We start from the raw sequence: 19,234 nt of genomic DNA, 5'->3' as shown, positions 1-19,234 counted from the left end.
AGCAGAAACTCTACAAGCCAGAAGGGAGTGGCATGATATACTTAAAGTGATGAAACAGAAGAACCTACAACCAAGATTACTCTACCCAGCAAGGATTTCATTCAGCTTCAATGGAGAAATCAAAAGCTTTACAGAGAAAGAAAAAGCTAAGAGAAGTCAGCAACATCAAACGAGCTCTACAACAAATGCTAAAGTAAGTTCTCTAAGTGGGAAACACAAGAGAAGAAAAGGACCTACATAAACAAACCAAAAACAATTAAGAAAATGCTCATAGGAACATACATATCAATAAATACTTTAAACGTGAATGGATTAAATACTCCAACCAAAAGACACAGGCTTGCTGAATGGATACAAAAACAACACCCATCTATATGCTGTCTACAAGAGACACACTTCAGACTTAAGGACACATATAGACTGAAAGTAGGGGATGGAAAAAGATATTCCATGCAAGTGGAAATCAAAAGAAACCTGGAATAGCAATACTCATATTAGATAAAACAGACTTTAAAATAAAGAATGCTACAATAGACAAGGAAGGACACTACATAATGATCAGGGGATCAATTGAAGAAACAGATATAAAAATTGTAAACATATATGCACCCAATATAGGAGCACCTCAATCCATAAGGCAACTGCTAAGAGCTATAAAAGAGGAAATTGACACTAATGCAATAATAGTGGGGGACTTTAACACCTCACTTACATCAATGGACAGATCATCCAAATTGAAAATTAATAAGGAAACACAAGCTTTAAATGACACAATACACCAGATAGATTTAATTGATATTTATAGGACATTACATCCAAAAACAGCAGAATGTATTTTCTCTCAAGTGTGCATGGATGATTCTCCAGGATAGATCACATCTTGGGTCACAAATCAAGCCTCAGTAAATTTAAGATAATTGAAGTCATGCCCAGCATATTTTCTGACCACAATGCTATGAGCTTACATGTGAATTACAGGGAAAACAACGTAAAAAACACAAACAGATGGAAGCCAAAAAATATGTTACTAAATAACCAAGAGATCACTGAAGAAATCAAAAAATATGTAGAGACAAATGACAATGAAAACACGACAATATAAAACCTATGGGATGCAGCAAAACCATTTCTAAGTGGGAAGATTATAGCTATACAAGCCTACCTCAAGAAACAAGAAAAACCTCAAATAAACAATCTAACCTTACACCTAAAGGAACTAGAGAAAGAAGGGCAAACAAAACCCAAAGTTAGCAGAAGGAAAGAAATCATAAAGGTCAGAGCAGAAGTAAATGAAATAGAAACAAAGAAATCCAACAGCACAATAAAAGTATCATACACCATTATTAAGTGGGATTTATCTGAGGGATGAAAGGATTCTTCAATATATGCAAATCAGTCAATGTGATACACCATATTAACAAATTGAAGAATAAAAACCATATGATCATCTCAATAAATGCAGAAAAAGCTTTTGACAAAATTCAACACCCATTTATGATAAAAAAACTCTACAGAAAGTGGGCATAGAGGGAACCTACCTCAACATAATAAAGGCTATATATGACAAACCCACAGCAAACATTCTCAATGGTGAAAAACTGAAACCATTTCCTCTAAGATCAGGAGCAAGAGAAGGATGCCCACTCTCACCAGTATTATTCAACATAGTTTTGGAAGTCCTAGCCATGGCAATCAGAGAAGAAAAAGAAATAAAAGGAACACAAATTGGAAAAGAAGAAGTAAAACTGTCACTCTTTGCAGATGACATGATACTATACATAGGGAATACTAAAGATGTTACCAGAAAACTACTAGAGCTAATCAATGAATTTGGAAAATTTGCAGGATACAAAATTAATGCACAGAAATCTCTGGCATTCCTATACACTAATGATGAAAAATCTGAAAGAGAAATTAAGAAAACACTCCCATTTACCATTGCAATAAAATACCTAGGAATAAACCTACCTAAGGAGACAAAAGACCTGTATGCAGAAAACTGTAAGACACTGATGAAAGAAATTAAAGACGATACCAACAGATGGAGAGATATACCATGTTCTTGGACTGGAGGAATAAATATTGTGAAAATGACTATACTACCCAAAGCAATCTACAGATTCAATGCAATTCCTATCAACTTACCAAATACATTTTTTACACAACTAGAACAAAATATCTTAAAATTTGTATGGAAACACAAAAGACCCTGAATAGCACAAGCAGTCTTGAGGGAAAAAAACGGAGCTGGAGGAATTAGACTCCCTGACTTCAAACTATACTACAAAGCTACAGTAATCAAGACAATATGGTTCTAGCACAAAAAACAGAAACATAGATCAATGGGACAAGATAGAAATACCAGAGATAAACCCACACACCTATGGTCAACTAATCTATGACAAAGGAGGCAAGGATATACAATGGAGAAAAGACAATCTCTTCAATAAGTGGTACTGGGAAAACTGAACAGCTACATGTAAAAGAATGAAATTAGAACACTCCCTAACACCATACATAAAAATAAACTCAAAATGCATTCAAGACCTAAATGTAAGACTGGACACTATAAAACTCTTAGATGAAAACATAAGAAGAACACTCTTTGACATAAATCACAGCAAGATCCTTTTTGATCCACCTCCTGTAATGGAAATAATGGAAGTAATGGAAATAAAAACAAAACAAAAAAAAAATGAGACCTAATGAAACTTAAAAGCTTTTGCATAGCAAACAAAACCATAAACAACATGAATAGACAACCCTCAGAAGGGGAGAAAATATTTGCAAATGAATCAATGGACAAAGGATTAATCTCCAAAATATATAAATAGCTCATGCAGTTCAATATTAGAAAACACAAACAACCCAATCCAAAAATGGGCAGAAGACCTAAATAGATATGTCTCCAAAGAAGACATACAGATGGCCAAGAAGCACATGAAAAGCTGCTCAACATCAGAAATGCAAATTACTACAGAAATGCAAATCAAAACTACAATGAGTTATCACCTCACACCAGTTAGAATGGGTATCATCAGAAAATCTACAAACAACAAATACTGGAGAGGGTGTGGAGAGAAGGGAACCCTCTTGCACTGTGGGTGGGAATGTAAATTGATCCAGCTTCTATGGAGAACAGTTTGGAGGTTCCTTAAAAAGCTAGAAATAGAATTACCATATGATCCAGCAATCCCACTACTGGGTATATACCCAGAGAAAACCATAATTCAAATAGACACATGCACCCCAATGTTCATTGCATCACTATTTATAATAGCCAGGACATGGAAGAAACCTAAATGCCCATTGACAGATGAATGGGTAAAAAAGATGTGGTACAGGGCTTCCCTGGTGGCGCAGTGGTTGAGAGTCTTCCTGCCGATGCAGGGGACATGGGTTCATGCCCCAGTCCAGGAAGATCCCACATGCCACGGAGTGGCTGGGCCTGTGAGCCATGGCCGCTGAGCCTGCATGTCCGGAGGCTGTGCTCCACAATGGGAGAGGCCACAACAGTGAGAGGTCCACATACCACAGAAAAACAAAACAAAACAAAAACAAAAAAGATGTGGTACATATACAGAATGGAGTATTACTCAGACATAAAAAGGAACAAAATTGGGTCATTTGTTGAGACATAGATGGATCTAGAAACTGTGATACAGAGTGAAGTAAGTCAGAAAGAGAAAAACAAATATCGTGTATTAATACATATATGTGGAGCCCGGAAAAATGCTACAGATGAACTGGTTTGTAGGGCAGAAATTGAGATACAGATGTAGAGAACAAACATGGTCACCAATGGGAAAGTGGCAGGGTGGTGTGGGTGGTGGTGTGATAAATTGGGTGATTGGAATTCACTTGTATACACTGATGTGTATGAACCTGATGACTAATAAGAACCGGCTGTATAAAAAAATAAATAAAATAGAATTCAAAAATTTTTTTAAAAATCTAACCTTACACCTAAAGCATTTAGAGAAAGAAGAACAAACCCCAAAGTTAGCAGAAGGAAAGAAATCATAAAGAGCAGATTAGAAATAAATGGGAAAAAAAACAGGAAAAATGGCAAATATCAATAAAACTAAAAGATGGTTCTTTGAGAAAATAAACAAAACTGATAAACCATTAGCCTGATTCATCAAGAAAATAAAAGGGAGAAGACTCAAATCAAAAGAACTAGAAATGAAAAAGGGGAAGTAACAACTGACACTACAGAAGTACAAAGGATCATGAGAGATTACTACAAGCAACTCTAGACCAATAAAATGGACAACCTGGAAGAAGTGGGCAAATTCATAGAAAAACAAAACCTCCTGGAACTGAACCAGGAAGAAATAGAAAATATGAACAGAACAATGACAAGAACTGAAATTGGAAATGTGATTAAACTCTTCCAACAAACAAAAGCCCAGGAGCAGATGGATTCACAGGTGAATTCTATCAAATATTTAGAGAAGAGATAACACCTATCCTTCTCAAACTCTTCAAAAATATAGCAGAAGGAGGAACACTCCCAAACTCATTCTATGAGGCCACCATCACCCTGATACCAAAACCAGACAAATTTGTCACAAAAAGCTACAGGATAATATCACTGATGAACATAGATGAAAATCTTCAACAAAATACTAGCAAAGAGAATCTCTCTTTAATCTCTCATTAAAAGGATCATACACCATGATCAAGTGGGTTTTATCCCAGCAATGCAAGGATTCTCCAATATATGCAAATCAATCAATGTGATCCACTATATTAACAAAATGAATGATAACAACAATAATATCTTCTCAATAAATGCAGGAAAAGCTTTTGACAAAATTCAACATGATATATGATAAAAACTCTCGAGAAAGTGGGCATAAAGGGAAGCTACCTCAATAGAGTAAAGGTCGTATATGCAAAAAACACAGCTAATATCATTCTCAATGGTGAAAAACTGAAACATTTCCTCTAATATCAGGAATAAGACAAGGATGCCCACTCTCACTGCTATTATTCAACATAGCTTTAGAAATTTTAGGCACAGCAACCAGAAAAAAAAAGGAATCCAAATAGGAAAAGAAGAAGTAAAACTGCCACAGTTTGCAGATGACATAATCTTATACATACAGAATCCTAAAAATGCTACCAGAAAATTACTAAATCTAATCAATGAATTTGGCAAAGTAGCAGGATAAAAATTTAATGCACAGAAATCTCTTGCATTCCTATACACTAACAACGAAAATTCTGAAAGAGAAGTTAAGGAAACACTCCCATTTACCATTGCAACAAAAAAGAATAAAATACCTAGGAGTAAACCTACCTAAGGAGACAAAAGACTTGTATGCAGAAAAGTATAAGACACTGATGAAAGAAATCAAAGACGATATGAACAGATGGAGAGATATACCATGTTCTTTGATTAGAAATACCAACATTGTGTAAATGACTATACTACCCAAAGTAATCTACAGATTCAATGCATTCCCTATCAAACTACCAAGGATATTTCTCAGAACTAGAAGAAACAATTGCACAATTTGTGTGGAAACAAAAAGACCCCAAATAGTCAAGGCAATCTTGAGAAAGAAATACAGAACCCGTGGAATCAGGCTCCCTAACTTCAGACTACACTACAAAGCTACAGTAATCAAGACAGTATGGTACTGGCACAAAAACAGAAATATAGATCAATGGAACAGTATAGAAAGCCCAGAGAGAGAAAAACCCATATACATATGGTCACCTTAACTTTGACAAAAGTGGCAAGTATATACAGTGGAGAGAAGACAGCCTGTTCAATAAGTGGTGCTGGGAAAACTGGACAGCTACAAGTAGAAGAATGAAATTAGAACACTGCCTAACACCATACATAAAAATAAACTCAAAATGGATTAAAGACCTAAATGTAAAGCCAGACACTCTAAAACTCTTAGAGGAAAACATAGGCAGAACAGTCTATGACATAAATCACAGCAAGATCCTTTTTGACCCATCTCCTAGAGTAACGGAAATAAAAACAAACAAAAAAATAACCAAATGGGGCCTAATGAAACTTAAAACCTTTTGCACAGCAAAGGAAAACATAAACCAGACAAAAAGACAACCCTCAGAATGCGAGAAAATATTGGCAAATGAAGCAACTGACAAAGGAGTAATCTCCAAAATATACAAGCAAGTCATGCAGCTCAATATCAAGAAAACAAACAACCCAATCCAAAATTGGGCAGAAGACCTAAATAGACATTTCTCCAAAGAAGATATACAGACTGCTAACAAACATATGAAAGAATGCTCAGCTTCACTAATCATTAGAGAAATGCAAATCAAAACCACAATGAGGTATCACCTCACACAAGTCAGAATGGCCATCATCAAAATATCTACAAACAAGGGGCTTCCCTGGTGGCACAGTGGTTGAGAGTCCCCCTGACAATGCAGTGGACACAGGTTCGTGCCGCAGTCTGGGAAGATCCCACATGCCGCAGAGCGGCTAGGCCCGTGAACCATGGCCACTGAGCCTGCGCATTCAGTGCCTGTGCTCTGCAACGGAAGAGGCCATAACAGTGAGAGGCCCGCATACCGCAAAATAAATAAATAAATATTAAAAAAAAAATTAAGAATTAAAAAAATATATCTACAAACAATAAATGCTGGAGAGGGTGTGGAGAAAAGGAAGCCCTCTTGCACTGTTGGTGGGAATGTAAATTGATACAGCCACTATGGAGAATAGTATGTAGGTTCCTTTAAAAACTAAATACAGAACTACCGTATGACCCAACAATCCCACTACTGGGCATATAGCTTGAGAATACCATAATTCAAAAAGAGTCGTGTACCACAATGTTCATTGCAGCACTATTTACAATAGCCAGGACATGGAAGCAACATAAATGTCCATTGACAAATGAATGGATAAAGAGATGTGGCACATATGTACAATGGAATATTACTCAGCCATAAAAAAAAATAAAATTAAGTTACTTGTAGTGAGGTGGATGGACTTAGAGTCTGTCATGCAGAGTGAAGTAAGTGAGAAAGAGAAAAACAAATACTGTATGCTAACACATATATATGGAATCTAAAAAAGAATAAAATGGGTCTGATGAATCTAGGGGCAGGACAGGAATAAAGATACAGGCATAGAGAATTGACTAGAGGATATGGGCGTTGGAGGGGAAGCTGGGACAAAGTGAGAGAGTAACATTGACATATATACTCTACCAAGTGTAAAATAGATTGCAGTGGGAAGCAGCTGCATCGCACAGGGAGATCAGCTCAGTTCTTTGTGACCACCTAGAGGGGTGGGATAGGGAGGATGGGAGGAAGGTGCAAGAGGTGGGTGATATGAGGATATATGTGTACATATAGCTGATTCACATTGTTATACAGCACAAACTAACACAACATTGTAAAGCAGTTATATTCCAATATAGATGTAAAATAAATGTAAAGTGTATTGACTAAAAAATATTAAGTTGTCTGTATTGAAACTAGTAAATTTTGTTCAAGTCTCAAAGATGATAAAATTTACAAACAGAGACTGAGAGAAAATATTTGCAATACCATATCAATACTATTAATACTATATTATAAAATTAAAATATTTGACACTTTGGTAAAAATTGAAATTATATGGATCTGATTTCTATATATCTGAAGGGATTTTAAATTGGTTCAATCTTTTCACAACATAGTTGAAAAGTTGTATGCTGTGGTCAAGCAGTTGCACCTAATGCATTGTTGGGTGGCAGGGATATTGGATAACATACTCCAAACTGGGATGGAACTTTGAGACTGAAAAACGAAGCAGGCAACTCCATAAAGTGTAATTATAAAGTTTCTTTTGTGTAACTTACATACAGGCAGGATCATCAGAGGATCCAGAGACATTTGCAGCCGCACTCTTGTGCTGCTGAAAGAAGTATAAGGGGATTTAAAGGGGCCAAATCTAAAGACAGAATCTGACTACTAAGGGAGAAGCACAGCACGTCTGCACAGATGGAAACTGGGGGTCTCATGACCGTTATTCCTTGTCGACCATTAACCATCTCATGAGCAAAAGGTATTCTCCCAGTTTTAATATCAGATGAGAGAAAGGTAAAAGTTGTTAGGGAACTTATCTGGTTTGGGTGCATTCCTTGTGAGTAGGCAAAGCTCAGTCATGCAGAAAGGGAAGAGTTTAAGACTGCAGCCTAAGATGGAGCTGACAAAGTGGAGTCAGTGTGGTTCATTCGCACATGCATCAGTGAGAAATTTTGCTCAGAACCAGCCCGAGAAATGAGGAGAGACAGACAAGAAAGTCAATGGCAGCAGTACTCACAAATGTCAAATCCTTGAAACCACAAAAATGTCATATATGTAATAAATGATTATATTCATATAATGAAATATATAGCAGTTAAAATGTATAAATTACAACAAACTCAACAGTAGGGATGAGTCAGTGGTAGTAGATTTTTTAAAAGTCCCCAGAAAGTTATATAAAAACATATCCTTTTATAAATTTAAAAGCAACTAAAACAATTTTTAAATTTAAATTTCTATATTTAAAAGCAATTAAAATAACAAATATTGTGTTTTTTTAATATTCTTATAATACACCTGTACTTTCCAGGAAAACATATATGGCCCTACCTTGTTTTACTGAACTTTGCTTTATTGTACTTTATAAATACTGTGGGTTTTTTTGTTGGTGGTCATGGTGGTTTTTTGGGTTTTTTTGTTTTTTGTTTTTTTTTTACAAATTGAAGGTTTGTGACAAACCAGCAATTAACAAGTCTGTCAGTGCATTTTTCCAACAACATTTGCTCACTTCATGTCTCTATGTCTCCATTTTGGTAATTCTCACAATATTTTAGGCTTTTTATTATTATTATATTTGTTATGGTGATCTGTGATTGGCTACCATTGATGTTCCTATTACAAAAAGATTACGATTCACTGAAGGTTCAGATGATGGTTATAATTTCTTAGCAATAAAGTATTTTTAAATTAAGATATGTACATTGTTTTTTAGACGTAATTCTATTGTATACTTAGAGAACAGCATAGTGTTAACATAACTTTCATACGCACTGAGAAATTAGAAAACTCATGACACTCAATTTATTGTGTTATTCCCTTTATTGCAGTGGTCTGGAACCAAACCCCAATATTTCCAAGATATGCCTGTAGATATAATGATGAGCACAGACTCCAAAATAATGCTTACTATAGGTGGGAGGAGATAGAAAAGGGTTGAGTGAAGGGACTATCTAATAAGATGGAAATTATCTCCATGTTCTCAATTTTGTGGATTAGATTGTTTTTAAAACCAATTGACAAACTAATATATAAGGAAGGAAACTGCATGAATCAATCATAAGAGTGCCATAGATCTGGATTGTGTTTTATTCAATTCTGTGCAACTGAGGTTAACTGAGGAAAGCTAAATATAGTTGTCTATCCCTACCCATGGTTTTGCACCCCTAAATTTCCATTCTCCAATTTCCATCCAGGGTTGGTTGAATCTGCAACTTGAAGTCGATGGATACAGAGGGCCAAGTTTATATAAAATATTAATAAATAAATACATACATACATAAAAGTTATTTAAAATCTCTATTGTAATGAATTGTTGTTAGAATGAAAATTTAAATTACAATTTTGACAAAGTGAATTTCATTTCTGTGTTTTTAAGGAGTCGTTTTCTATAGTTCATCTCTATATTGGTGTGTCCAACAGCTTGATCTTTGGAGCCATGTATTCTCTCTGATTATGCTCATCTATAAAAAATAGTTCCTAATTTGTTATTTCCAACCTAAATCTGTTTTCTATATTCCGGAGGGGCCTAGACTTCTTTATACAACTGTGTAATAGACATCCGCATTGAGATAGCCCATGTTCTTTCTCAGAGGGCATAGATGTGTCATTGATATTTTTCACTGGTGTATCCTCATGCTCTATCACAGTGCCTGACAGAGAGCACGAGTTGAATAAATATTTGCTGAATGAATGAATGTCTCAAATTCAGCATTCAAAGTTGGCTCCTTTGTTATATTCCTTACACATACATCTTTTTCTTCATCCTTTTCTCTTTATGTTCTTTATTCTATGAGTGGAACTGTATCCACCAAGAAACACAATTCTGAAACCCATATAGCTCCTTCACTAACTCCTCCCATTGATTCTAATTTCTAGATATCTTTCACACCCACCCACTGTTCTCCAAATTTCACTGCTACCGCCTTCATTCAGACCCTTGTTACTTCTCACGTGAATGATGCAAAGAATCCCAATTGATTTTACAGCCTCAACCCACCCACTTCAACCTGGCCCCACTCTAACCTGTCCCCACTCTCTTCCCCAAGTCATTTAAACATTTGAGGTCTCCAAAGGTAAATTAGAATGAAACGGAGGTTAAAATACTGCACATTTCCTATATCATAAGGGAAGGTATTACCCTTGTATATGCCAAAGACATTGCAAAAAGCTTTAAAAAATATTTTAAAACTATAAGTTCACCAGTGTTTTCCAATTCAGTCCCTTTTGGAAAAAAAGATGTTGAGTAGGGAAAGTGGAAAGGAAAAGCAAGAGGAGAGGGATCTTCTTTCTTTGAAGTTCAAATTGATACATGTCAAGATTTCATGGTTTCTCATGCAAAACATCAGAAATCCTGTTACTTAGATTTTATTTACCAAATGAAGAAAATATATATTGTTAACTATTCCAATTTGACCCTGTTCACTGACCTAAGTAAAAATGCATATATTGAGGACAAGGAAAGGAAGAAGAAATAGTACATTTTCCAAAAGTTAAGTCTATTTCATCTTATAAAATTTCCTCCAAACCTTACTAATAATTGTGAAAATTGTAAATTTTGAAAATTGGATTCTGGTAAACTGGTTTAACAAAATGGAACTAGAGCCAAATTAACCACAATGGGGTTACCTTACCTTAAAGTTTCTCTTATCAGAGGTAATACGTTTTCCTTAATGAATGAGACGTATAAAGTACATCTTCTTAGTTGTAGTCAAATGCAACATAGCAGATGTGGTATTTCACTGCAATTAACTGTGAAAGCCAGACTAAGATATTCACAACTGTTCCTCTTTAAGATTATGCTACCAAATCAAAAAAGAGGTGTACTTAAAAGTCGTATGCCTGTTTGAGCAATTAAATATATCTATAATAAATATCTGGTGTCTGTATGATTATTAATATTATTGTTCAATAATTTTCCTCCTTAACATCCTTTAATGACCCTTTTTAGCTTCAGTACTATATCTAGACTTTTTCCAATGATTTTCAAGACATAAGAGTTTGACCTCTACTCATATAAGCAGCGTTCATTTGTGTTATTTCCTCCTTATGCATTAGCCTTCACCTATACTTGAAATATTTGAAGGTCTCTGTGCTGACCACTAGCTTCAATGATTTCTTTGATGTGTGTTCTTAGTCTAACAATAGTTCTTTCCCTCTGCTCCTTCTATCTGCTTTTCCTCAAGACCAATTCAAACATCTATGCTTTCATGATGAACCCTTATGTTAGATATGTAGTGCTCCATTCAGGTTTCTGGGTTCTTTGTATAAATCTTACAGCTCTGTTTGCTCTGCTTCTATCTGTACTTGCAACTTTCTTTAAAACACTGGTATTGGGCAATAGGGAGCTAGAGGTGCTTGGGAGCTTACATCATTCATAGTCTATGACTGACTGCTGTGAAAACCCATCTCACTTGCCTCCAGGTAGGACGAACTCTGAGGGGGAATTTATAATCTAGTAATCTACATTAGATTACTACTAGACATCCATTATTCTATAATATAATGTTCAACATGGTAGCCACTAAACACACATGACTATTGGGTAATTGACATATGGATAATTTGAATTTTGGTGTGCTTTAAGTGTAAAATACACATCAGATTTCAAAGGCAGTACCAAAAAATGTAAAATATCACATTAGTATTTTTGATCACGTTTAAATGTTAATATTTTACAACTATTCTTAAAATTATTTCCATTATTCCTTTTTACTTTTTTATTGTGCATACTAGAAATTTTGTTACACATATTAAAAAACAAAATTCAACTGATGAAATTTCTATTTTAAGGCAGGACAAGAAAATAAATTAAAATAAATTTCTCTCTGGGTGTTTGTTTGGGCCTTCTCCCTCCCAGATGTGTAGTGTGTATCTGCATTGCACATTACTCAGAGCCCCTCAAAGATAGGAATTCCTGCTCAACTGTAAAGATATTCTTTTTTACTTCTGATGCTAACAATGTAACTTCTTAAAAGAATAGTGTTCTTTTCCAGCTATGTTGGAGGTCATGATGACTTGCTGCTCACTTTGTACGAGCTTACCTGGACTATGTATCTTTGGTAACCTTTATGTAAAATATCAGTATGTAATTTTGATGGAGGATCCTTTCTCTCAAAAATGTATATGACTATGCCTTCAACTTCTAACAGGTGGAACAATTCTCAGAGCTTTCTGAGATCTGCTTCCAGGGTTATAATCTTTAGTTTGGCTTGAATAAAATTCCTTTTTTTTCTTCTTAACTTGATAGGTAATTGGATTTTCATCTACTCAACCAAGTAAATATGAAGATCTAATTGGCTTTATTCAATAATTAATTCATGAATCAGGCATCTAGTAAATAGAGAGGTGCTTTGAGGAACTGTACAGAATGGAAGGCTTTTATAACAAAGAGGAGGGACAAGGAGGTTATTAGCAAAAGAAAAGAAATGATTGTTTCATGCTGTCACTTTCCCTTAAGGAGAAGGACATGGGGTCTTTTCATGCAAATTACTTCACTAATGTTGACCAAGAAATTCCAGACTGATTGGTCTAAGAATCTTTGCTGGACAGCTAATAACTTAGCAATGGAATCTTCAAAGTCTCCAAGAGTTAAGGAGAGGTTTCTGAACATACTCTTATTTTTATTTATTCCTAAGCTAGGGGCAAGTCATATTTTTAGCACACATGAGAAGAAAAGCTCCTAGCCTAAAATAAAAGTTGGTCTAAATTTCAGACATATGTGATTCACATTATATTTCTACTGGGCAGTGTTTCTCTAGAGCCTCTTGCTACCACAGTCAGTTCGAGTCTAATATTTGGCCTTAATCACTTCCTTCCTTGGATCGTTCCCCTTCTCTCTTCCTTCCCCCACTCCATTTCTCATTTCCTCTGGGAAAATTACTTTAAGAAATCACTCGTAACTGAATTACCATCTCAGTCTCAGTTACTTCTGGGGAACTGACACAGAAGAGAACGGGGCAGGGCACAACCTTTAAAAGAATGACATAGCCATAGGACACAACATAAACTGACTAGAATCAAATAGGTCCAAGATGGCAGATGAGTTGACTTCCATTAGACCTTGAGCCTCAGTATACGCTCATTGTAATACATCAGCAAGCTAAATGACACACCCACAGGCACCAGGACAGTTCCAAGGCCAGCCATAAAGGTCAAAAAGTGGGTGGTGGCCCAATTCTTGGAAATCCCCACCCCTCTCCGAAAATAGCTAGAATACTCCTTCCACTAATTAGCCTATGAAATTACCCACCCCTATAAAAGCTGACAACCCCATACCCTGGTGCTGCTCTTGCCTTCTATGATGGCCCACACTCTGTCTGTGGAGTGTGTTTCTCTCTAAATAAATCCACTTCTTACCTTTCACTTTGTGTCTCACCAAATTCTTTCTGCAATGAGACATCAAGAACCTGAGCTTCATTAAGTCCTGAGGCCAGGTGTACGATCTCAGTTAAAAGACTGGGTTCAAGTCCCAATCTGGGTTTAGGCTGGGTTTGAGTCCTGGCACACGGGTTCAAGTTCCAATCTGAGTTAAATGGTTTCAGAATCAGACCTATGTAGTAAGAAATTTGCCCTTGCCCATAGAGAGTTCATGAGGGGTAACCTCTAAGTTTCCCTAGTATTAGAAGTGTCTTTGTTAATCATCGTCAGTCCCTGAGGTCGTATTTGAGAGCTTATGATAATGAGACTTAGAGTGGGACCAGCTCTACCTAGCAGTATTAGGGTATGGGCTGGCCAAGCTAGAAAGATCCTCCACATGATTTAGGGTGGGGACTTTGGGTCACAGGGTATTAGCTTACCTAGAAACTGAGTTCAACCAATGAATCATGCTCTACAATAGCTCTGGATGCCAAAGCTTTGATGAACTTCCTGGGTTGGCAATATGCCATGAAGGGTATTGTTACACATCAATGCTGCATATTTAACATGTTCTGAGGACAATAGAAGTTTCACATTTTAAATCTTCCCAGGCTCTGCCCTATGCATCTTTTCCCTTGGCTGATTTTAATGTATCTTTTCTTTATAGTAAATGCAATTTATTTATTGTACCATGAGTACAATAAATTTTATAGATTCTATTAGTTTGCTTAGTGAATTACCAAGTGTGGTTTTGAGAAATTCCCAAACTTGCAATTGGTGTCAGAAATGGAAATGATTTTGTACTGGCTCTTTCCTCTAACTTTGTAGTTGAACCCCCAACTCCTTGCAGTTGGGATCCGAAGTCTTGGGCAGACTTTGCATCTGTAGGTCTTAACCTCACAGTTTGGCTACCTTTACATAAGCCCTAAATCAATACCTCCTCCCCACTTTGGTTAAGAAAACCTCTTTTGTGCTGGCAATGTACTTGAGGCATATTTTTATGACACAACTTAATAATTAATATTATAATTAATTCTATTAGTACCTGTGTATTAAACTGGAATGTGAGATAGCTAAGGGCAGGGACCCTAACTCTTCTCTGTATACCAATGCCTAGTATGGAGATATGTAGTAGCCACTAAAAAACTTGGAGGAGGGGGCAAGTATTGCTCATCAATCTTTTGGTATCCTTTTAAACTCCTTTTCTTTCTAAAATATTAATTAGGAAGAATTTCATTTTGGCTTGGAACTTACTCTCTGCCTTTTTACTGCCTGCACCCAGAATACTAAGGGCTACTGGGAAAAATCATACAACCAGAAAGATTATACTAAAACTCTCAAGCCTGAATTCAATTGAACAATCATCATGATTTTAATTCTTATTAGATTTCTCTAGTGTGAAGGGAAAATCAAAATGGAGTCAGTATTGTTAAAAAAGCTCTCTGAAATGAAACTGGGAGACCATTGCAGAAGTGGGATTTATGCATGTCTCAGTCAGGATGAAATCTGAACTTCTGACCACTTGTTATCTTAGCATCGGCACCCAGAACATCTGTGCAATGTTACAGAAACTCAATATATTAATCTGACCCTTATGCTAAATAACTCGTGACAGCCTATCCATTAAGGACAAATATTTCCCTTTTTACCTCAGAGCCAATTATAATTCTTGCAAGACAATTTTAACAAATTCATGGATTTGCTTTTATAAGCCCCTGGCTCTTTTTCTTCTCAGGAACTATCTTTCAGTTTTACCCAAATCTGTGTCTCCCAAATTGCAATTCCTAAAATCCGCCAAATAAAGGTCTTTATTCTTTGCAGCCTTGTTACTGATTGCTGTTTGACACTAGACAGACCATTCTCCTACTCTCTTCAGTCTGTAGACAGGTTCAGTCTTCTAACTACTGACTGTTCCTATCCCCTGGCTGACCAGTTCAACATGATCATGTTTCTCGTTAGTAGATAAAATAAAAACTATCACCCCAATATTTAGTCAGTTTTCTATCATCACATTTCCACATCTCTCTACCTCTGGAGCATTTCTTATCTCACCTCTTATCAAAATCTAGAACTATTTCGCTTATCTTAAGTCAATTTTGCTCTACACTCCACCTCCTAAATTCTCAGAAATTTGTCCTTGATAAGGGGTCTCTCTTACATTTTTAAGCCATTAAATATATTCAACTCTGCCCCACCTTAAAGCAAAAATCCTGTTTTAAATTTTTCTTAACCAAATTCATGACAGAAAACAAAATCTACATTCAGGAGCTCCAATTCCTCACCCCTCTCACTCATTAACCTTAAACTAGATTCCACCTCATTACTTCATCAATTCTATTCTCATTAGGGACCTGAAAAACTCCCCCAGTGGATTTTTTTGGGGGGCTTTTAGCTGCTTTACCTCTCAGATACATTGAACACAGCTGATCACGTTCTCCTTGAAACAAGCTCTTTCCTCCACTTCCATCGCTCCACATTCACTTGGTTTAACCATAACCTCTCTGACTGATTTGTTCCCTTCTTCTACACAGAAATTAAGTATTGAAGTTTCTGAGGAATTTGTCCTAAACGTTTTTCTTTCTTAATAATTATTGCCCTAGATAATTACATCTACTTCCTTAGTGGCTATTATCAATTCATCTGCCAAATTATATTCCAATTCAGTTTACATTTACATTACATTCTCTTTGTAATTTCAGATCCAAATATCCATCCACCTACATAGTCACTTAAAATTAATTGTTCATGTTCTTTGATACCGGCTAGATAATAAATCAAAGAAAAGGACAACATCCACCTTTTTAAACTTTGAATTATCAGCACCAAGCAGAAGTTCTGAAATAATGTCAGAATGGTAGGCAAATAATATTTGACCTAATTAAAATAATGAGTAAATGCTAAGAATTAATAATTTTAATTATTAATCATTATTAATAATTAATATTTTCCCAAAAATGAATACACTGTTTTTTGTTTTGTTTTGGTTTGTACTCTTTTGGTTAAAAAAATACTTGTTCACCTTTCACTGATATAACTAAACATTCATTTATTTGAGGACTATTTTCTGAACTACAAATTTACAAATCAGGTGGGGAATATTAATTGTGTCTCATTGACATCTTCAGTTTCCTTATATTTTTTGAAAAGACTAGGCCTTGGACTGGTTGGTATTTTAACGAATATATGCAAAAATAAATGATGTTTTTACTAAAGCATCCTAAGCTTTAGTACAGTATAGCATAGTATAGTATAGTTAGTATAGTATAGTATAGTATATACTACAGTATAGTATAGTATAGTTAGTATATTAGCTAACATCTAAATTATAAATACATTATAAAAATTACCATATTTAACTGTTTCAACAATTCTATGCAGAAGATATTATTACTGTGATCATGATATTTTTAGCCATTAATCTCAATATGAGAGCTCTTCCAGGGGAAACTTTTGTAAACACATTTTGGCTGCTTATCAGAGTTCACTCAAATTTAAAATGTTCCTACCTGAAAAGATTTGTTCCTCATCCTAAAGCCCCATTAGCGATGTACAAAAATTGTTAGTGTTTGTACTCTTTGGATCCTAAGAATGAATAAAAAGTGGAATTCACTTTGAAATAAAAAAAATTAAAGTTTGGCAAGTCATAAATAAAGCTAAGTTGAAATGGAAATGAAAAACAAGAACTGGGACTAAGCCAAATAATCTTGTTTGCTCTTTGCTTTTGAAAAGGATGAATAAAAAGGAACTTGCTTCCACCCATTGCACAGTAACCTGCATATGTTGCTTTGCACATACAGAAGTAAGACTATGGCACAGGGAAGTTTTAAAAGCATAGGAGTAAAAACTTAGATCCAAGAGAAAAGAAATAATGTAATCAACTCTCAAATACACTAAGTGACCTTTAAAAATGCCTTATGTATAATTTTTCTCCAGAGAAAATAACATTAAACTGTGGAGAATGCTCCTTGCATTACATATTCAATGTCTTAAAGGGTTCAGGTGGTTTGCATAGGATTTAATTTTATAAATAACCCTAGAGAAAAACACATCTAATCAATTGATAATAAAGAATATAAGCAAAATGAAATTGGGTAGAATATTGTAGGATAGCTTTAGTTTACAGAAAAGTTGTGAAAATGGTAGAGTTCCAACATACCCCATCCCCAGTTTCACTACTGTTAACTTCTTTCATAGTATGATACATTTGTCACAACTAATAAACTAATATTGATACATTATTATTAATTAAAGACCATTCTTTATTCAGATTTTCTTAGTTTATTTTCCCCTGATGTGCTTTCTTTTTCTGTTCTAGGTTCCCATGCAGAACATCATTTTATATACAGTCATCATGTCTCCTTAGAGTTCTGTAGACTGTGACAATTTCTAAGACTATCTTTGTTTTTGATGACCTGACAGTTTTTAAGAGTATTGGTCAGGTATTTTACAGTCTGTCTTTTAATTTGGATTTGTATGATATTTTTCTCATGGTTCCACAGGGTTTAGGGATTTTGAGGAGGAAAACTACAAAGACAGACAAAGTACCATTCTCACATCATATCAAAGGTATATGGTATTGAAATGACTTGTCATTGTTGATATTAAACTTGATAACCTGGCTGAGATGGTATTTTTCAGCTTCTTCTTACTCTAAATTTACTCTCTTTCCTCTTTTCCATAGTATGATTTTTGGAAAGAAGTCACTATGTGAAGCTCACACTTAAGGGGAAGAGACTGATGTTTCACACTTGTGAGAGGTAGGTGGCTACATAAATTATTTGGAATTCTTCTTTTTGGGAGATTTGTCTATTCTCCCTCATCTACTTATTTATTCAGTCATTTATATGAGTACAAATTCATTGATACTAATTTTATATCTTGGATTATAATTTAATATAACTTTAATTACTTTGTTGCTTAAATTGTTCCAACTTTGTCCAAAGCGAGCTCTTTCCAGTGTGTCCCTTTGACAAACAACCATTTGTGTACATGTGTATGTGTGTGTTTGAGCATGTCCTTACTTTCTGTCACTATAAGATGCTCCAACCTCATCTTGGATATTCCAAGCTCCAGCCCTATTATCAGAAATTCCTCCAAGGAACCCTGGTTCCTTTTACTGAAGAAATGATATTAGGAATAAAGACATGGGTACTGGGTGTTCTCACCACAGAAACAAATCTATTTTTATAGTCTGATTAAAGGTATTGGTATTATTAAGTAGAAAATCATATAAAGAGTTTTCTTCAAAAATTGGCAAACTATATATGGCATGAAGTTTGTGTTTCATAAAATCATAAGGACTGCCAATGGTGTTATTAAAGTAATATAGACAAGAACAATAGGGAACAATACTATGAGGCATAGTTTTATATTTCATGACTTCTTTTCAGAAAATTTTATAGAATTCATGAGTCTTTATGGAAAAAGCTAATGCACATTTCCACAGTGATTGTTAGATATCCCCAGAGAATATGGCCCAGGATAAGAATCAGTCCAAAAATTGTTAAATTTTGCAGTACATATGAACTAGAGAGCTTTTTATTAAAGAGATGTGAGATGCTGTTGTATAATCAATAAATTATATTTG

Source organism: Delphinapterus leucas, chromosome 17 (genome assembly GCF_059928025.1).
Source record: "Delphinapterus leucas isolate spDelLeu-1000000601 "Yukka" chromosome 17, BTC_Dleu_Yukka2, whole genome shotgun sequence".
In the NCBI taxonomy this organism is placed as follows: Eukaryota; Metazoa; Chordata; class Mammalia; order Artiodactyla; family Monodontidae; genus Delphinapterus; species Delphinapterus leucas.
The sequence above is the reverse complement of the archived record's forward strand: the minus strand, read 5'-3'. Positions refer to the sequence as shown.